Below are 18,998 nucleotides of genomic sequence, written 5' to 3'. Positions count from 1 at the left end.
CGGAGCGCAAAATCACTCCAAAAACCTCATCGCTAAGCACTTCAGAAACATTTATAAATACTGTATATTTATAAAAATACAACAGGCGCTGTCCTTGCCACTTAGAGGTTTTATGCCATAAAATAATGGCATAAAACCTGAAAAATTCCTGTCAACGTGCCCATATATGGAGATGAAGACCTTCAGAAAAATCTAGAAGTGCCTTTAAAATTAACATATATAATGATTTGTTACTTGCTACACTGAGATAACTTAAAGGCCAAAATCCTGTTGCTTATCATAGTACAACTACTGACGCTGTGGCAATTTAGGGAGTCAACTCCTCCATAAGTTCAATTGATTCAAATGGGCCTACTCTAACAGTGACTTACTGAGCCAAAGTTACAGCTAAATTAGGCCTATTTGAATCAATCAAACTTATGGAGTTGACTCCTCTGCTGAGTCAATGGGCCTACTCTAGTGCAATTTATTACCCTAAGCAACAGGATTTTAACCAGTGTCATTTTGTTATAATTCAAAAGAAACTTTGCAGTTATTTCTTACATCGCTTGTTATCCAAAAAGTAACTAGTGTACAAGACTATGGTGTTCATCATTAGTATTAAGCTCTGCTTCCACTTACACTTCTGGTGAAAAAAAATTGGTCCAAAAATGCATTTGTCAGAAAGGACACAACCCGCAGAGTACAAGCCCCAGGAAACAAAACTAGCCGCTGGAGCTGCCAGCCCCTGTTATAGGTAGGCAGAGCTAAGACTCCTCCAGATATAACACATATATGACATCTTGCAACTCCCCAGTAAAAGATGTGTAAGGCAAAGACGGCGCATGGCTCACATAACAAAACCACAAGATTTTGACAGGTAATTCTCAACTCGGAAGGGAAGGACAGATAGCTGTGAATTAAGTTTGGCTCAACAATCAGTTCACGTCTTTCTCCCCCTACGGACTGCCAAGCTAGTGCCCGGAAATGCAGGCAGGGTTGCATTATTAACATTCAAGATGGATTATCTTGACAATTATTAGGGTCTCGTTTTAATACTCTCCCAACGTTTCTTAGCAGGATGTTTTAATAAGAGACTTATGGTCTCTTTTTCTGTCTCTTTCTCTCTCTCCCGCTTTTTTCTTTTTCAATTACAAGAATTCGGGAGTTTTAGAGAGCTTAATTCCTTAACAATGAAGTTCGGTTTTGTCTTCCTTTAAAAAAAATTTTTTTTAAAGCACACCTGGCTTAATCTCTTCAACATAGTACAACCATCTCCATGGCATTCAACTTCACGCCAAACAGGGAGGGAAAAGGAATTGACGAAGAAGGCTGATTGACAAGCAGCCCTCTAGTTATCTTTTTTGGCCCTCAAAACCTATGCCTCCACCAAATTTTAGCAGCAGAGTAGTTAAATCTACTACACTTTCCCACAGAATCAAGGCACACAGGGACCAGATCCTCTACTCCAAGAGCAGAACTGCATTTCCATGGAACCTGAGGCTCCCCTAAACCAATCAATGTTCATGGCACGTAAGCACCTCATTTTATATATTACATTGCTTCTGAGAAACCAAAGACATGAGTACATGGATTGGGAGGCGGAATATTCTTGGTTCTGCTGCAACAATGATTTAAAGAGCAGACAAGGTGGGGGTTAAATTGCACCAGGATCCGGGGGTGGAACTGGGTCTCTGACCTGCCAAGGATGCCTACATCTGTTTTAAATTAGAACATCTGTCTCCAACAAAGACCTAAGGAGATTTTCCTGCCTGCAAATATTCTCCACTTTGATCTAGAGCAACATTCCCCTAAACAGTGTCCACTGGTTGTGTTGTAGTATAATTACTACCTTCCGTACTGGACACCAGTTCGATATTGATCTAGAACAGTGGTTCCCAATCTTGGGTCCCAAGATGTTCTTGGACTAAAACCGCTAGAAATCCTGGCCAGCACAGCTAATTGGAGTTTTAGTCCAAGAATGTCTTGGGACCCATGGTTAGGAATCACTGATCTAGAACATCCATATGGAATACATTGCACAACTCAAAGTGCTGAAGTCCTAAACAACTTGGGTCCAAGCTATCTCAAGGACCGCATCTCCCATTATGAGCCTGCTCAAGTGTTAAGATCATCAAGAGAGCCCTTTCTCATGGTCCTACCACCTTCACAGGTACATCTGATGGGGACATAGGAGAGGGCCTTCTCTGTGGCTGCTCCCAGACTCTGGGACTCCTTCCCACAGGAGGCCAGCCCAGCCCCATCTTTGCTGTCCTTCCATAGCCAGGTGAAGAACTTTCTCTTCAAGCAAGCTTTCACTGCGTGACTGGCTTGCCTGAGTAGGGTTCTTTAATGGATGCTTGTACCTGACTGCCTTAGATGCATTTTGGTGTTACTTTTGTTTTTACCGCTTAGTATGGTGTTTGTTTGATTCTTCTAAATATTTGTATGCTTTTTATAGGTCCTTTTTATGGAGAAAAGCTAGGTTAAAAATATAAACAAATAAAAATAAAATAAAATAAATACTAGAAACCCGGAACAAGAATTGTTTTGGGTGGAACTGCAGGCTAACATCTAACCAGAGTTGCATGCCTCACACAAACTCAACATTTTATGGGTTCACAGAATAAAAGCCACGAACATGACAGTTCTGAGTTACGAATTCAGTTATCCTTCCTATTTTAATCATGCCTCCTAGCCATAACCAGGAAATCATTAAGCAACGGCAACATTTTTAAAATAATGATACCTCCAAAAATAAAAAACCTAGAGTTGCAGAAGTTTCAGTGTATGAGGTTAAGAGACAAAGTGAATGGAAAGATCAATCGGGCATACCTGTTGCATCGAAACACCATGGTATGTAAGGATGGGATCTGGGGATTTTTGTAAGGTGCCTGCAAGGTAGGCAGAACTCTCGGAATGCAGAATTTTGGACAAAATCCAAAACTCCCATCCATTACTCAAATTCCTCCATTATTTGTCCACGGAAGTCCACAAACGAAAGCCAAAAATGTTTACCTTCACCCTAACAAACACCAAACAACTACTAATGCTCTGTAGTTCGTTTCTTCAAACATCTTTGCAAATTTGGGGGAAATGAGTGAAGCACCTAGGTCCCTCTTATTCTTTGCACATAAAGTTGCTTCTCTATTGTTGTTGTTTGTGCCGTCAAGTTACCTCTGTTTCATAGCGACCCTATGAATGGAGGACTTCCAAAATGTCCTATCTACAAAAGCCATGCCCAGCTCTTGCAAACTCAAGCCTGTTGCTTCCTTTACAGAGTCAATCCACCTCATGCTTGTTTCTCCTCCTTTCCTGCTGCCTTTAATCTTTGCTACTTTTATTGTCTTTTCCAGCAAATCTTGTTTTCTCATGACTTTGTGATCAAAGTACAACAGTCTTAGTTTCATCATTTTTGCCTCTAGAGAGAGTTGATTTGATTCAGGACCCAATTATTTCTCTATATACCTGTCCATGGTGTGCATAAACCCCTTCTCCAGCGTCCCTGTTTTTTACCAATATGATGCAGAGATAATGTATAGGTTGGAGCCATGGTGGACTGTATATATTCAAAGACCCTGTTTATCACGGGAATCCTGATGGGTGCTAAAATTAAAGAAACAGTCCCACTTTGCCCTCTTTTTAGCTGTACAGGAATCAAATCTTTCATTTTGTTATTACTACATCCCTGAAAACACAAGCACCTAGACCACTCACCAAATCTAAAGTGACTGTGTTTATAATCCAACATCAAGGGGCTTAATATCAATAATCTTCTTATTTTGAGAATCATACTTTAACCAGCTTAAAGACAGCGTGGCAACAGGATCTGAAATGTATAATCACCAGAAAACAATGGAAATCAGCACACTCTCGCAATGTGTTTACATCTATTTCAGCTGCAGTTAGGGAAACAATTGTTAATCCTCTACAGGTGATACCTCACCCAAGAAAATTAGCTTATATAACCAATAATTCTACAAATCGGTGCTGGAAAAGACATGAGCAACTTGGAGCATCCATCACATGTGGTGGGATTGCCCGATACCAAGAACTAGAAATAAGGATGAAGCGAATTGCACCACGAATTGCCCCCCCCCCCGTGGCAACAAATCAGTTCGTCGGTTCGTTGGGTCATATTTTTGTTTAGACAGCCCATGGAGCTAGAAGGAAGGAAGGAAGGAAGGAAGGAAGGAAGGAAGGAAGGAAGGAAGCAAGCAAGCAAGCAAGCAAGCAAGCAAGCAAGCAAGCAAGCAAGCAAGCAAGCAAGCAAGCAAGCAAGCAAGCCCCGGCCACCTCAGCCTTCCTATGCCACAGGGCATGGAAAGAGGAAGGGGGAAAAGATCAAAGCAATCCCCCAGCAGAGGAAGAAAGGGGGACCCAAGCCATCCCCCAGCCCTGGGGGTGGGATTCCCTTCGGACAGCCTTTAGCAAGCCACCGGAGGGGGAAACCCCTCTCTATTTATGTCCCTGAGGAACAGCTGATCCATGGGTAGGAAACAAAGAGATGAATATAAAAGGGTTATATTTGTTGCTTCGTATTCATCGGGCTCTCTGGACCCCAAGAATACGAAGCAACGAATATCTGACAAATCAGGGATTTTGTGGAATATCCTGATTTGTTTTTATATTCATCTCCATGTCTACCAAGGACCCGTGGCCTACTTTGTACGTTCGCCTTGACACCTCCAGCTTTTACAGCCATTCCAGTTGTGGCTACTGCTTCCACTGTTGTGTCCAAAATTCATTTTTATAACCCTGATCACTGGTGCTGTAAACTGAAATGTTTATATCACTAAGGAGACAGCAGGAAAGTGGAGGGAGGGAGAAGAAGGCAGAAGGGAATGCCCAGAAGGTAAGCTAAAGAGAGGAATTGATGCAGAGGAGACAGAGGGCACCAGAGATTTCATATAAAAGGCATAAACATTTTCCATCAACCAAATCCCATTTTAAAATTGAGTATGATGGAAAAATGGGGTTTGGATTATAGCAGCTCACTCTACAATCACAGTCAAGGAACCAATTGCATTATAATCGCAGGGTTCTGCTATCATATCAGAAGTCTGGGCTGATATGAGCACAAAAAAGACAACACCGCTGACAATCATCATAATCTGAGAACAGTAGAGTTGGAAGGGACACTCCGAAGCATCAAGTCCAGCCACACAGAATCCATTGAGCTATCTATCAAGCAGTTCATAGGTCTTCTCTAGCTTCACCATCAGCTCTACTGAACATTTCTAAAGGAACCAATGTTTTGATATTACATAAAAAGACAGTCATATCACTCCTACTAGGCGCCACATTGATAAAAGATTAAAAGATGGACAAAATTTTCACCTGGACGGCTGGCACAATCATATCTGGAATCTGGCAATATCAGAAAGGCTAACACAGGAAATGCATAACACAAGACATCACATAAAATACAAACACCTGCGACCTGGTATCTATTTATCAGTGCAGAAGCCCTACATATACTTTATTACAGAATGCCAATTTCCTATGAAAATGCATGGAGAAACGATTAATTCAAACAACCATCCTCTCTGCTATGACTCACCCTCATTTAACTTTTATTTCCGAGCTCATCAAACACATGCGCAGAATCTCAATATACAGACTGCAATAAAGATGTGGTATAGTTTTGTTTTTACGTTATTTCCACATTGACTACACTATGATGTTCTGTTATGCTGATCAAGACTCAAGCATTCTGCTCTCCATTGGACTGATTTCCATACTGTGCAACTGTGGCAATAAATATAAAGTTTAAAAAGCCAAACAAAAATATTAAAATAGTTCCTTAGGGTGGGATTGATCTCACTGATAGAGCACATGTGCTTCTGAATTGTAACAGTCTCACACTCAACCCATGACATGGTCAATGCACTTCAAGAAACTGGGCTGGGGAAGATTTTAGGATGAAGATCTTGTGTTGCCAACTTTAACAGACTGTACAGAGGAAGATGGATCTGGGACCAGATTCAATATCACTGATATACTCCCAGTATTGGATAAATACCAGCCAGTCTCTAAAACTCCATTTCTGGGCAAGGTCTTAAAGCATGTTGTGGTATCTCAGCTCTAGAGGTTCCAGGACGAACTGATTACCTAGATCTATTTCAATCCGGGGCAGACATGGCTTTGGTTGTACTCAACAGACTGTCTAATTTTCATTCCCGCTGAACGGGGATCTGCCTCTCTCACACACAATTTCACCCCTGCATGCACGTGCGACTCCATCATCCCCCCACCTATACACAGGGTTCCGTCGCTACCAGAACCAAAGAGGTTGAACACAATGGCTGCACAGAGGAGGAAGAAAGCTGCATAGATGGAAGCAGAGGCACACATGAACAGCTTAGAGCAGTGGTCTCCAACCTCGGGCCTCCAGATGTTCTTGGACTACAACTCCCAGAAGCCTTTGCTACCACCTCTGCTGGCTAGGATTTCTGGGAGTTGAAGTCCAAGAACATCTGGAGGCGCAAGGTTGGGGACCACTGGCTTAGAGGGAAGCTTGGTTGCATTGGTGGATGACCTACACTGGGAACCGAACAGTACTATTGGTTCTGCCGGACATCTCAGCAGATGTCAGTACTACCACTGACCGTAATATTCTTCCAAGACACCTTTCTGGAATGAGTCCTGGAGGTATTATTTTACAGTGGTTTCAACCCTTCCTGGATGGCCAAACTCAGTAAGGCAGTGTTGAGGGAATCCAGTTAAAACACCCTGCCCATTGGTAATTGGGAGCCCTTCAAGGGTCAGTCCTGTCCCCATGTTATTCCCACTGGGAAAAGTTGTCCAGAGCTTTTGGGTCCAATGCTAACAGTATGCTGATGACACCCAACTCAAATCTCGTCTTTCCATCTGATTCCAAGGAAGCTGTTCTGTGCTTAGACCAATGTCTGTTGCCAATGATGAAACTGGATGTGGGCTAACCTAATCCAGACAAGACAGAGGTGCTCCTAGTCAGTCAAAAGGCAAATTAGAGGATAGGGGTTCAGCCTGTATTAAATTTAGTCGTTAAGTCATGCCCAACTCTTTGTGACCCCCACAGACCAGAGCATGCCAGGCCCTCCTGTCTTCCACTGCCTCCCACAGTTGGGTCAAATCCATGTTGGTAGCTTCAATGACCCTGTCCAACCATCTCATCCTCTGTCGTCCCCTTCTCCTCTTGCCTTTACTCTTTCCTAACATCAGGGTCTTTTCCAAGGAGTCTTCTCATGAAATGGCCAAAGGATTAGAGCCTCAACTTCAGGATCTGTCCTTCCAGTGAGCACTCAGGGTTGATTTCCTTCAAAATGGATAGGTTTGTTCTCTTTGCAGTCCAGGGGACTCTCAAGAGTCTCCTCCAGCACCACAATTCAAAAGCATTACACTATAGTCCCCCCGAAACATCAGCTTGGGTGTGCTCCTGCACTCAACCCTGAGACTGGACGCACAGGTTTCAGCAGTGGCCAGGAGCGCATTTGCACAGTTAACGCAGACAGCTGCGCCCCTTTTTTGAGATGTTCAATCAGGCCATGGCGACACATGCCTTATTTACATCCCATTTGGATTATTGCAATGCACTCTATGTGGGGCTGCCTTCCAAGAGAGTTCAGAAACATCAGCTGGTTCAAAATTTTCTTTTTAATCTTGCTGTATGTTCAATTGTTTTTAAAATAATCTTTATATAGCATTTTTTTAAATGATTATTTTATAATTTCACTTGTTCTGCAACACCTTGGGTCCCCTATGGGGAGCAAGGCGACCAATCAAAGAAACAACGTAGCTCAACCTGTGCAAATCTCCTACTTCTTCAAACTTTTATTACCACTTTATAGTTATTATGCTTCAACATGTGCCAAAGTTGCAGGATTTATGGCCAGCTTCCGGTTGCTAGGTCCAAATAGAGTAGATCTCCTGACCCAACAGATGTTGGCTTAGTATTCAGCAACTGATTCCATGAACAGAGAGAGACACTGGATTCTACATCTGTCCTTCAGGCAGGCAGTCTCTGTACTGGAGCTTTGGTTTAACTCCAATGCCTGTTCAACAGCCAGTGTGGTGTAGTGGATAGGGCATCAAACTAGGACTCAGGAGACCTCGGTTCAAATCCTGCTTGGCCATGGAAGCACACTGAGTGGTGGTACTGGTAAAGTAAGGTAAAGGTTCCCCTTGACAATTTTTGTCCAGTCGTGTTCAGCTGTAGGGGGCGGTGCCCATCCCCGTTTCCAAGCCATAGAGCCAGCGTTTTGTCCGAAGACAATCTTCCGTGGTCACATGGCCAGTGCGACTTAGACACGGAACACTGTTTACCTTCCCACCAAGGTGGTCCCTATTTATCTACTCGCATTTGCATGCTTTCGAACCGCTAGGTTGGCGGGAGCTGGGACAAGCGACGGGTGCTCATTCCGTTGCGTGGATTCGATCTTATGACTGCCGGATCTTCTGACCCTGCAGCACAGGCTTCTGCGGTTTAGCCCACAGCGCCACCAGTCCCTGGTACTGGTAAAACCACTCCTTAAATACCTAAGTAATAATCATGCGCCCTCAATTCTGACTTATGGTGACCTTTTCAGGGTTTTCTAGGAAAAGAGTACTTAGAAGTGCTTTACTATTCACTTCCATCTTTTGGGGATGCCCTGGGACTCTGCAGCCTGCCCAAGATCACACAGGCTGGCTCTACTTGCAGGAAGTAAAGTGGGGAATTGAACTCCCAACCTCTGGCTTTGCAGTCAGATCCCCAAATTATTGAGATACCTTGAAAACCCTACTAGAGTCACCATAGATCACATATGATTTGGTGGCACATAACAACAACAAACAATTCCTGTGTCTTCTATATCCGTAAATTTACCATATTTTTCCATTTATAAGACGACCCAGTGTATAAGACGACGCCCGCCCTTTTCTAACCCCAAATTAGAAAAAGCAGGGATCATTTGGCAAAAAGCAAGGAAAGCGGCTGTCAAAGTGATTGCTGCTTTTCCTTGCCTTTTGAGAGGGCATCGAGCTTAGCATAAAGGAAGACAGCAACACCTCTCCGTCCTTTTTGCTAAGCCCTGTGCCTTTGCAAAAGGCAGCAGTAAAGAGCCGCCTTCCATGTATAAAACGACCCTCAATTCTTTCTCAAATTATTTAAAGAAAAAGGGTTGTTTTATACACAGAAAAACACAGTACAGTGGTGCCTCACATTACGACGTTAGTTCGTTCCAGCGAAGTCGCTGTACAATGAAAACGTCGTAATGCGAAAATAAAAAGTCCATTGAAACGCACTGAAACCCCTTCAATGAGTTCCAATGGGCTGGAAACTCACCATCCAGCGAAGATCCTCCATAGGGCGGCCATTTTTGGTGGCTGTCTTGTGAGGAATCCGTCCCAGAAAACAGTGGGGAGCCATTTTATTTACCCGGTGGCCATTTTGAAACTGCCAATCAGCTGGAGGAAAATCATTGTTTTGTGAAGAATCATTTCCCGAAGCAGGGAACCGATCATCGCAAAGCGAAAAAATCCCATTCAGACCATCGTTTTGCGATCGCAATTGCGACCGCAAAAAGACTGTCGTAATGCGGTTTTGTCATAATGCGGGACAATCGTAAAGTGAGGGACCACTGCAGATTCCCCTCCCACAACCCCAAGTTCTACAATGCCTGGTCTGATAAAAAGTCCTAAAAGACTCAAAACCTGGTCTTCTTAATGATATTTTACTGGTCCAATAAAAACATTATCCAACTTTGATGCTCGATTTTCTTCATGGAAACTTATTTGTTGTACAGAAACAATGGTAGAACCCGAACAGGCGGTGCTTAAACAAGCCTGGAGCTCAACTACAGGCATTAACTACACCATTACCTGGCTGTCAAGGCTGTGGAAACATTGGCCAGACGCCATGCAAGAACTCCCGCCTACACTTTCAGATGTATCAACTTTTTCCATGCACATCTGAAAGTGAAATGTGGATTTTAATCTATATTAATGGCAAGGGTGCCCAGGAAATGAAAGTAGTATATATTACAGACTCAATACCATGCAGCCCAATAGGGTGCTGCTTAAATAACTGAAATTAAAAAACAGAGGCACGAAAGCAGTATTTCATTAAATTCTGGATCACTGAACGTGCTACTGTTAAACTACTCAGCATCCAATAAAATCTGGGGGTGGGGGAGAGCAAAATTGAATTCCAGTCCAGGCAACTAAAACCTCAAGGTCTCTGCGCTGGTCTTAAAGGTACTACAGACACATAGAACATGACACCTCTCATCATGATGATGCGCTCAATCACAACTTCCCTACCAAAATCACTCGCCATGCAACTTGAGGATGATGGGAGGGCATCAGGTTGAGGCACACTGAGTTTCACTGAGTTTGAAGGAAGATCAATGATTTGTTCGAAGGCTGCTTCAGCGTCCTGTGCAGCCTGCCTAGAATTCACTGAATGAAAGAAAGGTGGGGCTACACTGTGACTGACAAGCAAATTCAGCTCTAGATCTGCAATCCTATCCCTCCTTGACTTCCTGGCTAATCATCCCCAGTCCTTCTTCCAAAAACTCATAAACCCGCTCCCAACAAAAGTTCACACACATACCAGCTAGCCCATCATCCTATGTCTGACATGTGTTACATGGAGCTGCACCAGAGTCCCTTTTAAAAAAAAAGTACATAGCTGCCATCCACTACGGCCAACAGTTCCCCCAAAAACTTCTCCAAGTTTTGGGTTGTGTGCATGCCTAGCGACGTACCTGATACTACCCAGACAGACAGACAGAGAGACAGACAGAAGCCACAAGGAACACCACAAGGCTTATTATTTTCAGTAAAAACTAAATCTAGGACCAATCTTGGCTACCTTTTCTCTTTTCTTTTGGTATTGCTTCAATGGTACTTTTTCTTTGAATCTGCCGTTTTTTGATATTTGAAATTTCAGAGGTAATCTTGCGAATTCGGGTACCTATCATGAATGATTTTTAACCGCTGTGTGTTTTATATGCAAATCTTCAGCCAACCCTCTCTCATGAGTAAGGGTGAAATCTCTATAAACCAGTCACCCCACAGCCAATGGGTCTTCTTAAGAATTCCTCCTCCGTGTCACTAAAACTCATAACCAAGTGCTAACTAACTCCAGCAGAGTAAAACACAGGAGTGTAGCAAAAATAGTAACAATAAGAAAGGACCTTTCTTCCCCTCCTCGGCCCCGCACGGTCTAAAAGGGGGCTGGTGGGCGGGATCGGGCCTCGGGAAGTCCCGACAGGAAGTTCCAGGCGGTGGCCAGCCTCGTCCCGCGTTCAATCTACTTAGGAAACGTGTCCTTACGACCCGCTTACCCAGACCCAGGACGCCAGCAACTGTTTCCCCCCCACCCCAAAAAAAGGATCCGCCTGTTACTTACTTCCGATCATAAAACAAGGGGGGGGGAATCGATCGCCTGTTCCTGCGAACCGAGTTACGCGTCCTCTGCTACTTCCAACAGCCGAGATTTATTACGCCCACCAGCTTTGCTCGCCTTTACGCTCCGAAAGTGCGGATCGCGGCCGGCCGGGCGCAACCCGATCCTCGGCGTCCTGATTGTGTGTTCACCTCCCAGACCTTTTCACGCCCCCACGCCCACCGGGTCGCTCCCCTTTTGAACCCCAGGCATCGCTTTCCTCCTCGCTCCCTAGTTTCCCACGGGCTCTCCTCTCCTACTTCCCCGCAACCCTCTCCAAGGCCTTATCCTTCCCACTTCGACTTCTTCCCCCGCTCCCCCTTTCCCGATCCTCCCGACCTCCACGCGTTTCCCCCCCTTTTTTTTTGATTCCCCCCCCCCCCCCGAGAGGCTGAAACCTGACCTGGAGGCGCGCTTTCTTCCCCCCCCCGCCCCGCGGAAACTGAGCGCGTCCGAGAAAACCTCCCTGCCTTCTCAGGGCGCAGGACGGCTCGGGTTGAATCGGACCCCCCTTCCCTCCGGGCTCACAGAGACGGGGACCCCCTACTTTCGCCCCACACCAGGCTGAGTGATCCGAGTGGCACTTTTCTGCCCCCCCCTTCCAACCACTTCAACTGGGCGCGACTTCTCCCCCCCCCTCCCGCCCAGTCCCCGCGCCGGCCATCGGGACCTCGGCGAGGTCGCCTTTCCCCTTTTACGCACGTTTCCTGGCCGGGATTCTCCTCCTCGAGAGCAAGCCAGCCCCAACCGTCCCCGCGATCGCCCAACACCTCCTCCTCCTCCTCCTCCTCCTCCTCCTGCGGAACGAGTCCCAGCCAGGCGATCACCGGAGATCTGCTCGCAGATCTAGGACCAACTCTCCTTCCCAATCCCCCCCCCCACACGCGCGCACACTTTCTGGGGAGGGTCGGCGAGCCGGAGCCACCCCGCCAACTTCCCGGAGCCGCGCGGACTCACCGGCGCGCACGTGTTGCTGCTGCCGCTGGCGCTCCCGCCGCCTCCCGGCTCGGCTGCGCCCGGTGGACGTGGCAGGAGCGGCGGCGGCCTCTCCTCCTCCTCCTCCTCCTCCTCCCGGCTCCGGCTCCTCCCCAGCGCCGAAGCCAGCCGAGCCGCGCGCAAGGCAGGCAGGCAGGCAGGCAGGCAGGCAGGCAGGGCGAGCTCCTCCCGGCTCCGCTCTAGCCGCAAGCGGGACGCCCTCTGCTGAGCGACGGCTGCCGGGACAAGAAGGTCCGCGGCCTCCCTCCGGGCTTGACTCGCCGAGTCGCTCCTTGTCTCGCCTTCCGATTTGGAAGAAGTCGCCGCGCGAGTCGCAGCTCTCCTGGCTCCGATCTGGGCATTAGTACCTCTGGGGGGGGGGGGGGGGACGGACGGACGATCATAATCGAGCTGCCTCTCACCTCCCAGGGCGCCCGATTTCAGATTCCTCAAAACGCACACAGCCGGCAAAATGCTGCCCCCCAGCCTCCCCCTTTTCGGTGTGAATCGAACCCCCTTCCCACCGGGTTCCTCCCCCAGTGCCCTCTGCACCGTTTGTGTCAAGACTCTCCTAGGCTGGCAACATGGGCTGGAGCGGCTTGGCTGCCTGGATCGGAGAACCGAAGATAGCTCTGCCAAAGGAGAACCTCCACAACCAAGGCAGTCTATCTGTAAGATGAACGTGGTTAAGGGCCTCGATACTTGGCGGAACACCTACTCCCATCAAGTTCTACACGTGTCACTCGTGCGAGCCAGGAGGTGAGGCTGAGGAGCCTGACACCGGGGGAGGCCCGGAAGGAAAAGACAAGAAATCGGGCCTTCTCAGCGGTGGCTCCTCGCCTCTGGAACAACTTACCTCCTGAGATTCGCGTGGCCCCCTCGCTGGGTATCTTTAAGAATCAATTAAAAACATGGCTGTTTAGGCAGGCGTTTCCATCAGATAATCCCTGATGCTCCTGACACCCTTTCCCTCTCTTATCGTTCCTTTCACTTTGTGTAATGTTTTATAATTAATAATTGTTTATATATTAATTTTATTGTAGTAGTATTTTTGTTGTTAGCCGCCTAGAGTGGTCCTGACCCGACCAGATAGGCAGGATATAAATTTAATAAATAAATAAATAAATAAATAAACGAGGAAAGGCATTTTAGTTTTTAAGAGTAAGGTTTAAGCATTTTCAAGCAAGCATCACTTCTAGCAAAGCAGGCACAGGTTTAAGAAAAGCAGTTATTTCGACTAACGAGGGCTTTCCCAACGGTCAAAAGGGTGACGGCTCTAAGACTTCCCAGTCCATTTCTCCAGGCTGCAACATGATGCATCTCCTGGGAAAGAAGCATAACTTCTAGCAAAGCAGGCACTTTATTTATAGATGATTTATTATAGCTCTGCTGGCACGAGAGGTTATTCCCTCAAGGTGCGCTTGGGTACCTGACGTGGCCTCTCGTGGAGGGCAAGGCTTCTGCCTCCTTAACTTTGGAGTGTCTGGGGCCCATGTTGTGATCCAGGGCCATATCTAGGCTGGAGCAACTTCAGGCTTGACCCCCAAGGGGTCAAAATGTAGAGGTGGCTGAAATCTACAGGTGACCTGCTGGTGAACAGGAAAGAGACGGCAACACTTAATTGTGTTCATTTATTCCATTTCTATACCGTGCCCGTCTGACCGATAGTCACACTGGGTGTTGAACACCAATGACAAATAACATAGAATCATAGCTTTGTGAAGTTGGAAAGGGTCTATAAGGCCATCCAGTCCAACCCCCTCCTCGATGCAAGAATACAGATCGAAGGAGATCTGCCCGGCAGTGGTCTACGTTTCTCTTTAATGCCTCCGGCGTTGGCACACTCGCCACCTCTCAAGGTCACTGGTTTCATCGCATACTGCTCTAACAGAATGCCACAAGCATAATTAAAAATTAAAATTAAAAGTAAATTAAGTAAAAATTAAAATACTGTACGACTTCGCATTGGTTTTCCTTTTTCTTTTTTTTTCATGGAGCAATTTGTGCCCATGTCTCAAGATGAAGTGGGTGAAAGTTATGGCCACTGGCTTCAGGTGCTAAAACAGCCGGTTCTGGTTCAACCAGGGCCTCTTGGGGCGGGGGGGGGGGTTTGCACCAAAATGAAGGGAGGGAGGAAACTAGACATGATTAGAAGTCTATTTAAAACGTCTGTAGTTTTTTGTTTATTTTTTAAGCATGCTAGGGGAAGAGATGCTATGGTCCATTTGAATTGTATGTTGCTATTGTTGGAGGGAGTAATTAACTTCTGTTTTCAGTGTGGGTGGGGGTGGGAATAATAATATATTATTCTTAGAGCTGCAGTGCTGGAAGGGGCCCGGTGGATCAATGAGTCCAGTCCCTGTCAAGAAGGCAGAGCAGGGAACTGGACTCTCTCAGCCTCAGGCTCTGCAGCCAGAGACCTCGACCACTGAGCTATCCAGCCATTCTGTAACCTTTGAACTGAAGAGCTAGAAGGGACCCTATGGAGCACGGTCCTAGGGGACGAGGGTGGTGGGGGTGGTGGGGGTGGTCCAAAAGCAGACAGGGTTGAGCTCACCTGTCCTTGTGTTATGAGCTGTGTAGAAAAGAGAACACCAAGCGCAGCTACACGTGCCAATGTCCCTCTTCCACACAACTATTTCATGTGCAAGATCTGTGTCCTTTTTTCCCAAGGTGGCCGCTCTTATTTTACCCCACATGAGATAGGCACAGGGGACAGAAAAGCCCCAAAGCATTTCTTACCATCCCTGGAAGTAAAATAATAATAATAATAATAATAATAATAATAATAATAATAATAATAATAATAATAATAATAATAATAATAATAATAATAATAATAATAATAATAATAATAATATCAATATCAATATCAATATCAATATCAATATCAATATCAATATTATTAGTATTATTAACAATAACAATAACAACAAACAATAACGATGGCGATGACGATGATGATGATGATGATGATGATGATGATGATAATAATAATAATAATAATAATAATAATAATAATAATAATAATAATAATAATAATAATAATAATAATAATAATAATAAACAAATGCAGTTGAATGCCCCTCCTGCTTGACAAAGTGGCCTTGCTCTGTGTAATGTGAGACTTAGTCCAGCAGTAGTCGAGGCCTGGGAACGTGTCACTATGGGAAATTAGAAGGGGGTAAGTCCTCTGCTGTACCCCTCTCAACCTGGCTTCCATGCCATTTTTAAATGCAACAAAATGTTGCAGTGTGTGGACCGGAGTGCTTCGTCCTTCTAATCTGTTGGAACCACCAAATCCATAGTACATATGAGTCTGTACTGAAATTTTTGTAAAGGCAGAAGAACAGTGCACCCAGTCTTGGTACAGTTCCATAACAAGGTTAACATAGACCTTTTGACAATATGTTTAAATGGAAAGGGGCATTTTGTTGATAGAAGGCCTAAAATAAGGGCCACAGTCTATGGAGCATTTAGTTAAGTAATGACTGCTTTGTTTTTTTCCTTTCCTGTCTCAGTTATGGTCAATAGATTTTTTAAAATGTTGATTTCAAAATGTTCCAGTTCGTCGCACCTGCCCTACTCCAAAGTATTCTATTCCATTCTCCCTTTTTCAAGGGCTTCCACCGTGCAACTCTTCTCCACAAATTAAAGGAACTCCCCAATCTGATTATATACTGCTGTTTTGTGCTTAGTGGTGTCTTTTTGGCTGCATAAGCAACTGAACATAGGAAACAGAAGAAATAGTTCTGCACTAAGAGAAAGATGGTTCATGTCAGAAACTCGACCCCCTGGGAATGCAGAGGGAAAGGACAGTAGAAGCTGGTTCTGTGGCTGTTGGAATCCGGCTCCAACAACCTGTGGTGATGGGAGAGGTCCCTGAAAGGTTCCGGAGGGAGAGACCTCTGAAATAAGGAGACTGCAGTCGAATTAATCTTTTCAAAGCGTGCTCAGGATCATTGGCTGAAGTTGCTGTTCAAAAGGTTCAGTGATAATAGCTCTCTGTGAAGACAGCTCAGCTCTCTGTGATATCAGCTTCCCCAATGATGCCTGGCACCTCCTTTTATTCTCTTACCGGTTACATAACATCAACTGTCAGGTTTACACGAGCCAATAGGACGCTCTGCTCAGTAACACACCATATTACATCACATGAGGAGATCAACATGGTTCATACAACATGGATATTAACATGACAAGAATACCTTTATATGTTTAGCTATGGCATACATTCCCACATTCCCTCCGTTTTTGTTTATTTAAAATGTTGCCAAATGTAAACACTAACAGATTTAAAAGTCATTATCATAAGAATACAAAGCATGGTACCTAACTTGATATAATTGTTTTGCGGAGACAGTTTTGGATGATTTCTTGCAACACTGTATACACATAGTGAGAAAGGATGAAATGCACTGCACAAAACAACAAACAACAACCAATATTGCAATAATGATAACATACATCAATAGAGAATGAACCCAGCCAAAACCTGGAAGCCAAGACCATAGAGACTCCCACCAAGATAGGTCAGAGGAGTCGTCCCTAAGACCGTCCATGACTTCTTGCAACTGAAGGACAGATTGCTCAATAACCCCAGATTTATTTATATAGAAGCAACAAGAAGTATTGAGCCAGGCACACAAGCCACCATTGCGAAGAAACAAAAAGTCAAGGCCCAAGCGATGTTGTACAACAACGTTAGCTAAAGAGTCTATTTCAGTTTGTAGGGCTTTGATGGCAATTTTAGAAGCATTAGCAAGTAGCTCTATATCTTGGGAGATTAATTCTAGCTTAGCATTGGTGGCAAGCCCATTGAGACCTGGTACAAACCATCCAAAAATATCTAATGCAACAATACCAGCAGTTTTATTCAGTGCACGTTTATAGATATGAGGGTTTCTAGCATGTTTTACGTTGTGATGCTGAGCAATATACAAATTATAGGGACCTAATGTTCCAAGAGTACAGCGTCCTTTCCAATTAGCAGGGAGAACCTTGTAAGCGGCATGACCACAGATGAAGAAAATGCCTGGGGGTAAACCAAACATGTAATTTTCAGAGACATTTCCTAAATGAATATCTGTACATTGATATTGCATGGTCCGAAACAGAAGATATTGTTGAAATGGGAGTGACATATGGGCACCATATCGAGTTACGTTATCAGGCCAGCCAGTATAAGGGATACAGGTGAGATCCTTACTAGTACAGGAATTACCCAAAATATTACAGGTCCCACCAGTGAAACACACAGGATGAGTCAGGACAAGGGCAAGTAGGTAAATAGGCATACTCGCCATATCCCGATGAGGCATTAAGCCAGTCTATGGTACCATAGGGAATAGCGATGGAAAGATTACAAAAGGGATAAGAACCTAGATCCACATAACCATTAAATGATTCAATACAAATAGGAGCTTTGGGCCATAGGTAGTTAGGTACTAATGAAATGGCACGGGGGGGTTTGCTTGGAAGACGCAGTAGCATTATCATTAAAGATAGATACATTAGCCCAAAACGAAGTGTTAACAAAACTGAAAGGGCCTAAAGGCCAATATCTATTATACAGAGAATGAGCACACATCCAACAATCAGTATTAAAATTAAGCATACAATGGTAAACATACAGGAGGCCACCTTTGTACACAATGTTTTCCCCATATTGTGCATCCTGGAGCTGCTTTGCAAGTCTGATTACAGCACAGGAACTTCCCATCGGAAAAAGAAGCCTTTGTGATACTTGTGTAGTAAATCTGTATTGTTTTTCAGTTCTCTATGCAAAATCTCTAACCATCGTCTTTGACTCTCTTCGCTGGCAGAGTTACAAAACCAGGAAAGGTTGGGCAGCCAAGACCATAGGCTATCCCAAAAGCCAATTGCTTCTGAATCCAAAGGAATCAGAGGTTAACCTTAAGAGAATCTTCCGTATGTGATATAGTAGCAATAATATTTGGTGTATAATCAGAAATAAACATGCAACAATGAGTATGAACAACAGCACAGATTCCTCCTTCGGAGGCAAGCAACATATCAACAGCGTAACGAGTTTGTAATACAAAATCACGTATCTCACTTTGTTCTTTCTTTAGCAAAGTTATAGCTGTAATCATATCATTAAACATACTGATAGTCCAGTTGTTTAAGGCATGTAAGTCATAATAATTCATCATAGTACCCATAGGTGGAATAATTCCACGAGAAGTACCTGCCCACCAGGATCGGGAAAGAGGCGAAGATAAACATATTGTGTGTCCACTACTAGGTTGAAGTCTTCATATCGAAAGAGGTCAAATTCCAAAACAGCAGCAAGTTCAGAACGTTGAGCTGATGTCTGTCGCTTGGTAAATCGAGACATCCAATGCCCTTCAGGATCTTGCCAGACAACTACTCTTTGTTGTGGAGAACCATTGGTAAACAACGTGCGCTTTCCTGCTAATGGCTGGGGAGAAAAGCAAGTGGTTAAAGAGTAAGAACCAGTAGAGAAAAATGTTAGCCTTTTGTCCTTTGGTGGGATAGGGAGAACAGTCCCTACGAAATCAGCAAAAGCAACCTGGAATGTGGAACAAGTTTGCAAAAGTCTCACCACGTCGCCCTGTGGAAAGGAAGAATACACAGATTGAATATC

General features: G+C 44.8%; 1 non-coding gene across 1 annotated transcript in view; it reads right to left on the bottom strand.

Moving 5' to 3' along the window:
- Positions 1-12,530, bottom strand: part of LOC110091356 (uncharacterized) — an 85,963-nt gene extending 73,433 nt beyond the window's left edge. Inside the window, exon 1 of the transcript XR_013543423.1 lies at positions 12,350-12,530. This is a non-coding gene — a transcript (uncharacterized LOC110091356). The remainder of the gene's footprint in view (positions 1-12,349) is intronic.
- Positions 12,531-18,998: the final 6,468 nt, after the last annotated feature.

The sequence above is a fragment of the Pogona vitticeps genome, chromosome 3, assembly GCF_051106095.1.
Source record: "Pogona vitticeps strain Pit_001003342236 chromosome 3, PviZW2.1, whole genome shotgun sequence".
NCBI classification, from domain to species: Eukaryota; Metazoa; Chordata; class Lepidosauria; order Squamata; family Agamidae; genus Pogona; species Pogona vitticeps.
The sequence above is the reverse complement of the archived record's forward strand: the minus strand, read 5'-3'. Positions and strand labels throughout refer to the sequence as shown.